Raw genomic sequence first — 10,450 nt, 5'->3', positions numbered from 1 at the left:
TAGCAAAGTGGTACATTTATAATTATGTATTTTTTGGTACATTTCCACTATGACATAATGTTACACGCTAAACGTAGAGGCTTTGTGACTAATTCTATACCTATCAAAATGGTATTTCCCTGCACTCATTGATATATTTATTACAATGAGAAATAACAGAATGCATCATAAAAGAGCTGCTGTCGGTCACAACTCATGCCCAAGCACTCAACACACAAACCTCCACTTTCCATCTACATCTAGATAACCTTTTTGAGTTAAAGGTCAAAGAGGAAATTTAAATATTTGATTATTTATTTTCTTAGCTGGAAACGTCATTGAAAACTCTAGGAAAAAAATATTGGTTTGGTTCTTACCCAAATCCTCCTAAAAATATAATCCTCCTAAAATAAATAAGATAATATTTATTAATTGACTGATAGATTTATTAACAGACTCAATGACCAAATCACAACAACACAACACAAGCAAGAGATTAAAGACAAAAATAATGAAAATAATTAGACAATAACAAGTGGACTTCAGTACACAACACTGGGTCTCCTAGCGACCCACTTTTAAAATGCTCATAGCGCTTCCAAAACCGTGACAAGTACAATGTAAAGCTGTACAAAATGTTAATCAGGCCCAACACAATCACATTTTTTGAACCATTCAGACGACTAATAAAATTAAAGCTGAGTACCCTTAAAACAGATTGGAGGGTTTTCACCCGAGCTGCTACTAACATATCTGAAGAACTTGTCCATCTGGGCCTTTTCAACAAGATTCTCAGAGAGTCATTATATGCCACTTGTAGTCTCTGAAAACTTGCTTTGTTATAATAGTAAACATGTGCAGTGTAGAGGGGTGTACAATAGGCCTTAAAAAGGGCCACTTGACCTCATCAGAACATTGACCAGATATTTTATTACATACACTAATTACTTTTTGTGCCAGCCATTTACTCCAAGTATAGACCCTACCCACGTGACGTCACAACTCCGCCCTCCTGACTGGTGCCGCCCAATTGTCCGTCAACACATCGTGTTTACCTGTTACGGCTACGTACATTCCTCCTATTTACGGCGTGTTTTTCTGCTCGTTAACATTAATAATCAAAATGGTGAAGGCGTGTGTCGCGGTCGGTTGCAATAACAGAGAAGATAGACGGAGAGACTTGAAGTTCTACCGGATTCCGAGAGACCCGGAGAGGAGAGAGCGAGATGGGCTGCTGCAATTCGACGAGAAAACTGGGCTCCAAACGATTACCACAGATTATGTAGTAGTCATTTTATATCTGGTAAGATGCATTTAATATATATTTAGAGGGTTTGGGGCTGACAACCACAATTAAGATCATTGCTAGGCTAATCGCCGACAACATACACGTATGTATGTAGTGAGAGTGCTATCGCTAAACCATATAAACATTAAAAGCCTTAGCTCCATTGACAAATGACATGAAATACATTAGACTTGACAGTGGATGTTAGCAAGAACAAAAGATTTTGAATTGAAAATTTCGTAACTCGCCTTTCCAAGCACAAGATAGATTCCTGCCGAATTTTCGTGGACGAGGACCTGTTTAACCCAACCAGCAACGAAGTATTTATAAGCCTCCAAGCTCTTAAAGTTTTTCAAACTTTCGTGAGAATAGGCTGATTTTGTGTGGACAAGATAGTTTTAAATATCAGGGTAGCTAGCAGATGTCAGGCAAATACGGCGAAGACAGCGGGTCGAAAAACATCGATTTAGGCATCAAATATGGATCTGGCGAATGGATAAACTGAAGTTTTTCAACATAACGCCTTTTATGCAACGCATCAAATGAGTTTACGGCATCCAAAAGCACCGGGTCTTCCATGAAATGCATTATAAATTGCTCGATCAATTGAGACCAGTGATAATACAGACACAAAATGACGGACAAGGGGGCGGAACAATACAGCGATCACGTGATTTTGTGACGTCGGTGGGGTAGGGTCTATATTCCTGTGTGTGAAGAAACCCCAGTCTGACACATCCAATAAGGCGGCCGTGCTGCTGTATTAATGAGGCGTCTATGTACATACAGTAAGTCTATGAATGACCATACACTCAGAACTCAATAGAACTCATGTTATTATAGGTTTTATGAAACGATAAACAAAATCACTGTGTATTTTAAAACATAAATTATGGGAATGTGAGCAAACTAGAAATAAAATCACGTGTTGTGTTGCTAATAAATGTAGTCTAAAGTTTGGATGATGAAATTTCAGAGTGCAAAGGCGACTTTTGACTTCCCTGCCAAGAAATCCAGCATATGCTGGTCCCTGTACCAACAACCAAAACACAACAAATCCAACGGGACCTTGTTAAATTTGTTGTTTTGTTACTGGTCTTGCTGGTACAGAAAGCATCATATGCTAGATTTCTTAGCAGGGTTTGAGTATCCACATGTAGGCAACTCCTGCCTTCCCTCCTATGTTGTATAGGCCGGACTTTGCATTGTAAAGAAACAAAAGCATGACTCGAGTAGCAACTTGATTTGAAGAGCCTTACTTATGTGCATCTGGAGGGGAAAAGCTAAAGCCAGCCTTGACTTTCCATTATGATTAACAGAATGGGGGGGAAAAGTCTCTGTAGAGTTCAAAAGAGTCTAATCCTTTAATCCTGACATGCCTTTTTCTTCATTAAAAAGGTGCTCTCAATCAGAAATACCATTGTACACTTCACATACAATTTCACTAGAGATGTACATATAATTGACTGCAAAGCTGACTTTAACAAATACAAATACTACCCTTTGGACCAGCGTTGATTAGTTAGTAAGCTATGTTTGTTTCCAAAGTCTCTGTTGTGTTTGTACTTGCTTTCCACGTACTCACCTCGTTGTTTAAATGCAGCCACATCTGAGGGTCAAGAATATCTGGCACAGTAACACGGAGCCTCAGACATGCTGGTGAGACAATTACAAAAAAAGATGTCAAGGAGTATGATTAAGCAAGCTTACTTCCTATCAAAGCAAACTTAATTAAATAATAGAAAAACATTGGTGTTCGAAAAGTAAGTACAAATGTCTTTTTGCTCTAACGCAATAATGGAAGGCACCACTAAAAACTTTCCGTTCCAATTACAATATAGTGACACCAAAGGTAACTGAACTGAGGGTGCCTGACTAGAGTCAATCTGCATTGTTAAGATTCTTTAATTAATATAACCCACATGTTTTTGAGATAGTGGATGAAGAGCCTGCCTTGGGAAAACCGTCACAAGCTCAGGTGAACTCAAATGAAAAGATATAGACAGTATAGTCTGTATTCAAACCTCGTGACTGGAACGAACATCTGCTAAACAGTATCACAATGTGCTTTCTGTTTTTTAGTTGTCATTTTTAATACCGATACTCACTTTTAAACTAATCTGTAAGCTTGTAAATAAACACCAAAGTAAAGCAAAAAAGTAAATTGAAATGATTCGTCATGTTTTTGGGTATTGTTGCCCAATCACCTAGGTTTGGTCTCAACATTGGTAGGGACGATATAAAAGCATAACCTGCATGTACACTTTTTGCTGGGGACGGGACATTAATAAGACCAAACATATCGGCTGAAAGGGGGTCATTTCTCACGATTATAAACCTAATTAATTGATAGGCTAAATAATCAATGCAAAATACATCTGTATTGACTTATACTAACTTTCATATGTATTGGTTCAGGTGATACATTGTTCCATTCAAAAATTTGTTTTCAAAAGCTACTAAAGAAACAGTTTGAAAACTTCCAGAATAAATGTCTGGATTTAATTAGCAAATTTATATTTCAATATTTGAACATAACTCAAATTATATTCAAATACACAATAAAAAAAAAGTTGTTAATTATCTCTTAACGATACAGGAATGCAAAAAATTAAACATTTGTCTTAAGACCACTCAACATTGTTAAGAAATTAATACAACATATATATATAATATATGAATATTAGGGCTGTCAAACGATTAAAATTTTTAATCGAGTTAATCACAGCTTGAAAATTAATTAATCGTAATTAATCGCAATTCAAACCATCTATAAAATATGCCATATTTTTCTGTAAATTATTGTTGGAATGGACAGATAAGACACAAGACATATTTACAGTACATTCAACATACTGTACATAAGTACTGCATTTGTTTATTACAACAATAAATCAACAAGATGGCATTAACATTAACATTCTGTTAAAGCGATCCATGGATAGAATGACTTGTAGTTCTTAAAAGATAAATGTTAGTACAAGTTATAGAAATTTTATATTAAAACCCCTCTTAATGTTTTCATTTTAATAAAATTTGCAAAATTTTCAATCAAAAAATAAACTAGTAGCTCGCCATTGTTGATGTCAATAATTACACAATGCTCATGGTCCATAAAACCAGTCGCACCAAAGCGCCAGCAGAGGGAGACAAAAAACACAAGTAACAAGTGGACATGACACTGCTGTCATTTTAATCTGTTTGAGCGGGGCATGTGCGTTAATTGCGTCAAATATTTTAACGTGATTAATTTAAAAAATTAATTACCGCCCGTTAACGCGAAAATTTTGACAGCCCTAATAAATATTTAAGTTAAATATAACTAAAAAAAAAAAAAAAAACATCCTAGTCTGGGAATAACAAAAATAAATAAAAATTCAGCCTTCCTTCAGGAAAGACACTACTGCTTTTGTCCACAAACACAGCCAAACTCAACAAAAAAATGAAAGCTCCTTTGGGCTGCTTTAAAAACACATAAATAAAATAAAAATGAAAATTAGGGAGAAAGGAATAAACCTCAGTTCACTACATTTCTCACAGTTTAATTAACGTTAACAGTAGAAAATACATGGAGGAGGACACTTCTCTCTAAGCAGCTCCCTACTCCCTAAGTTTTGCAGGTTAGCAAATTCACACAGTTGAATGTTATGATAACGCAGATACAGCACGGACTTTCAGTAGCAAAATTAGTGGTGTGTTCCCCACCTCCACAACATTAATGTCTTTTTACATTAAAAACAGTGGCTGCAGCTGCTGCTGGCCGAAAAAAAAAACTTCTAGTATCCCTACTCTTCCAAGGGGTCGGAGGAGGTGGCATGGGGCTGGGGCTGTAAGTGCGTGTGTGAGCGAGGGGGGGGGGGGGGGCAAGTCATCAAAAAGTCAATCAAGCGTGCATTTCAGGGGAAAAAATGGACTGCTACACTCAACAGTGAAAAGGGATAAATGTAAGTCTGAGCCAGGGGTCGCGTTAACCGAATATTTTCCGTCGTTGACCGATTTTTTAAAACGGTGACGGAAAAAACTTAAGTCCAGCCGTCATTTTGACAGGTTGCAATTCACACCCCAGACCACAGGGTGGCGAGTGAGCTTATTAATTAGCTATTGTCTCTCTTGATGCATGACGTCGTTGGCCTTACTCGGAAAAATGTCAAGGCAACTGCGTGTCCGAAGTTTCTTCAAGAAAGCCCCAAAACGACGATGGTGTTGATAAAAGAGGTGAAAAAACAGGGACTGCACAAGCGGGCACGCAATTCAAGTCCATGCGCACCAGGAGGAAGGTGTGAAAACTACGTTCAGGCCACAGCAGTTGAACTGTTAATTTCATTGTTCCATATGCTACATATGGTAGGCTACCTACCTACTGGGGCCACAGTCAGCTGTTTTTGTCACTGCGGAGAAAAAGTTACATATTCATCTGCTTGATATGTGATGGCACGGTGTGGATTCTCTGTTAAGCTTGTTCGGACAGAATATTAATTTAAAATGAATGAAAACTGTCACGTGACTGTCGTAGCCGCTAACGCGCTCGGCCAAATGGACACACAAGTACGGAAGTTGAATTATGCCAAACAAAGGGTCACCACAATGTCATTATCATCATTTTAAAAATTTAAGTGACGGGTAAAAATAGATTATGACCGGATTTTTATGACCCTGCCAGTCAAAATGACAGACAACGAAAAAGTCTAGCGCAACCTCTGGTCTGACCATAATGAAAATAATTCACTTAATAATGGTAAGGTCAAATATATCCCTACACCATATAGGGAGACAATCTAAATTACCTATATAACTGAAGTCATTATATAATGCAAATAAGGTTGCTTAAAAGTTGGTGGGGACAATTTGAGCATCCTGAAAAGTTGGCAGTGTTATGTCCCTACCAACCCTACGCAACCCTACGCCTTTGCTGTTGTCCCACAAATAGCATCAGTGTATTCACAGAACACTTAATGACATTTTTCTATCCAAAAATAATGTTAGCACTACAACCCCCACCTTAAAAAACAGCAGTGATTTAAAAAGGGTTTGTGACTGCTTTTAGCACATTCTTGTCCGCCCATTTTTAAGGGCTGGGACTGCTTGACACATCAGCCCGACGATGCTCTGTATGTAGAGTGAAGGAAGGACAGAAGAATTTACAACTATTTATCATTGACTGTTTTTTCCTTGAAATTATTTGGAACATTTAAGCAAATACTGTATGCCTAACAGATGTATTGCTGGGCGTAACAACATTTTCAAAGATGTCAGTCAGCATATATTCTTTATGGATGAGAAACTCACAAAACATGAACCAGTGTTCGAATATAAACTTGATCAACAGCTTGACTGAAAACACACATTTTAATGATTCCGACTTTGGTTGGAGTTCGGAGTTAAAAACCTAAAAGACGAAAGCCAACTGCAATACCGAGCTCTTTGTAGAAGAAAAACCACGAAAAAAGTGTAAGCCGGTTAGACTCGGCACTCAAAGATGAGAGAAAAAGTAAGTGAAAACTTTTGCTTTGTTGTTGGGAGACTCGGAAACAAACACGGATACAAATCTCCGACTTAGAGCTTTTGCCTTCTATGGAAGACACAGTTGTTCGAGAGTTCGTCGAGCTACAGTATTGAAATTGCAAAGTCCGAAATTCCTGACAGATCGTCGACAAAATGTATGTGCACATTCCTACTCATTCCCACTTCGATCTCTGAATAAACAGAACTGTATCTGGACGGGTACTTTGCTCAGCACGGCCAATAAGCAGTGTGCAAGTGTGCATTATCACCTGGCACCTGCCCACTGCCTCTTTTATTAATTCTCCAATATCAAATGCACTGGGAGGCTTATTATTCACGTTTTCAGAGGTTGAAGTGGCACGTAAAAATAAATTTCAGAGACGATTGATGACACTTTTCAGACATTATAAAGAATGCAGATTATGCCGATGTAAAAATTGTCTGCAGTTACTCCTCTGACATCACACTACTGGTCCACAAGACTGGTGGGATTGTGGCAATTTTTCAAAATGAAAAGTACTATTTTTTCTAAGCTGCTACTTTTTCCCCTCATTTTAAATCCTGCAGCTTATTTGTTGACAGAGGTGGGTAGTAACATGTTACATGTACTCTGTTACATTTACTTGAGTAACTTTTTGAGAACAATGTACTTCTAAAAGTATTACTATTTCCAAGCCATACATTTACTTGGGTAGATTTGTGAAGAAAAAAACGCAAATCTTACTCAGCTACTTTGGGCTACACAAGAGTTGTTACGTTCTCTTTATCCTACATACCGTATTAGATTTTTTTTCCTGCGATGCCATTGCCAAGAGTAGCGCTACTAATTTCGACAAATAGACGTCGTAACAATAATCATATTACTCCATTACACCAATCAGACGCAAGCTTGCCGTTCTATGATCACGCCAGCCTGTTCAATCACGTGGTGTCTTTCAAGCACCATAAAAAATGTAGTATTTGACATAGAGCGCTGCCCTCAACATGACTCAAAAGCACAGATTTAAACCTCTCTCCCAGTTTTTATTTGGCACCGATTGACCGCGGAAAACCGGAGATATGGTCCTTTTATTTTCATAAGTTAAGAGAGCGAGAGAGAGAGAGGTTAAGAGTGTCTTCTTTGATATTGCAAAACCATTAACTTATATTTTCAATTTATCATTTCAATCTGGGTGTTTTCCTGAACAAATGAAAATTGCAAAAGTGATACCGTTATTTAAAAGTGGCGATAAATATAGTTTCAACAATTAGAGACCAATTTGTCTGTTGCCCCTGTTTTCTAAAATTCTTGAAAAACTTTTTTTCTCGTCTAGAAAAATTCATTGAGAAACATAATATAATAAATGAATGCCAGTATGGTAACTGGAAGAACAACCTCTATGGCAATGATTGAAGCAATTGAAGAAATCACGAATGCCCTGGATCAGAATAAATATGCAATTGGTATTTTCTGTGATCTTAAAAAGGCATTTGACACAATCAATCACCAAATTCTAATTCATAAACTGTAAAAATATGGAATTCGCAGGGTTGCAGGGGATTGGTTAAAAGGGATTTTAAGCGAAGCAGTGCAGTATGTCAAAATGGGACAGTATACATCGAAACAACTTGGCTTTGCTAGTGGTGTTCCTCAGGGGTCTGTGTTGGGGCCAAAACGGTTTAATCTATATATAAATGATATTTTTGATGCATCTCAATCACTAAAACTTATTCTTTTTGCAGATGACACTAATGTATTCTATAGTAGTAGTACTTATAATGAGTTGGTAAACGTCGTGAACAAGGAGGTACGGTAATTAAAATTAAATACTGGATGGGTATAAATAAATTATCGTTAAATTTAAGTAAAACCAAAGCTATGATGTTTGGTAGCTTTAAAACTATTCTGATTTGCGTGTAATTATTGATGGTATCCAAATTGAAAACGTAGATGTGAATACATTTTTGGGTGTCACAATCGACAGCAAACTGACATGGAAACCCCACATCAGACATATAAAAACAAAGATTGCCAAGAGTCTCTCAATTATAAATAAAGCTAAACAATTTATTGACGAGAACGCACTCCGCACTTTATACTGCTCTTTGGTTCTCCCATACTTCTCATATTGTGTTGAAGTCTGGGGAAACACCTACCAGAGCACGATAAATCCTTTAGTCACCTTACAGAAACGGGCTGTGCGGATCATTCATAAGGTCGGGTTTCTGGAGCACACACATAATTTGTTTATTTACTCAAAGCTGCTAAAATTTAACGATCTTGTAAAGTATAATACCTCAATAATCCTGTATAAAGCATTCAACAAATTATTACCAATTAAATTGCAAAACTTTTTTACAATGAAAGAGAGAACTCATAACTTGAGAGGATATGGAGACTTCATAATACCAAAAATTCGAACAGCCCGTAAATGTTTTTGTGTGTCTGTGTGTGGAGTGAAACTTTGGGACAATCTGGGAATGCAACACAAGCAATGCCAAACGATCTACATATTCAAACGGTTATACAAACTTATGGTCTGGTCACAGTATACTGATTTAAGGTCTTAATTACATAAATAAGCTGTCTTGGTATGAGTGCTGGTTATTTCTTACCATTGCTGGTATATTGTCCGTTACCATTGTTGGTATAGTTCTTGTTGCCATTTATAATTTGTTTGTCCTGTGTGTGTGGCCTTTACTGTAGTTGGTATGGTTTTACTTTCATTTACAATGTTAGTATGAAATTGTTTTTGGTTTGCGTGTTACCTGTGGTAACTTCATCACAAGGGACAACATTTGTTATAAAAATGCATATGTACAAAACTGTTTGAACTGATTTTGGTTGCCTACATTTTTGGAAGGAAGTAGCTAGATTTTTTGTTGTTGTTGTTGTTCTTAATTAGATGACAATAGGGGTGGGATTAAATAGGGTTTCTTCTTCCCACTCCTTTTCAGGCATTTAGTTGATGTTGCTATGTTCCTTAGTTTTGCTGCTCCTTTTTGCTACATGACTATATGTTCTGTATATATTTGCTGTCTTGACAAGGAAAATCATGGCCTGAAATAAACGAATGAATGAATGAATGAATGAGTGAATGAATAAATGAATCAATCAATCAATGAAAATTAGGAACTACAGTATTCAAATTAGAAACTATTTTTTCCACTAGAGGGCACGGCACTCATGCTCTTTGGACGAATAATGCTTTATTTCTGTGTTTTTTTTTTTTTCGTCTTGCAGGAATGCATTTTGTTGGGGGGGGGTTCCTTTGGCTTATTGGGGTTATGTAATGGGTTATTGTACAGTATCAATATAACAAGAGTTCATATAGATAAGTTTGTGCTGAGAGAAAAAAATCCCACTGTTTAAAAAAAGAAATTAAACAAAACAAGCAGCTACTCACAGTGTTACTCATTACTTGAGTATTCTTTCCACTGGATACTTTTTTTTTTACTTGTATTCGAGTACATTTTTTGGATGACTACTTTTACTCTTACTTGAGCAAAATTTTTGGCTACTCTACCCACCTCTGTTTGTTGATTTATTTGGGTTAATAGGTAACAATTTATTTGACAGCGGCGTCATAAGAATGACATACGACCGATGTCATTGTGTCATCTGGCAAATTTTGTAACTAACTCCATTTATGTCTAGCTCAAATCTTTTACATCCATTTAAAAGTGAGATAATTTGCCGGA

Source organism: Corythoichthys intestinalis, chromosome 7 (genome assembly GCF_030265065.1).
Source record: "Corythoichthys intestinalis isolate RoL2023-P3 chromosome 7, ASM3026506v1, whole genome shotgun sequence".
Taxonomy (NCBI): domain Eukaryota; kingdom Metazoa; phylum Chordata; class Actinopteri; order Syngnathiformes; family Syngnathidae; genus Corythoichthys; species Corythoichthys intestinalis.
Note: the sequence above shows the minus strand (reverse complement) of the source record.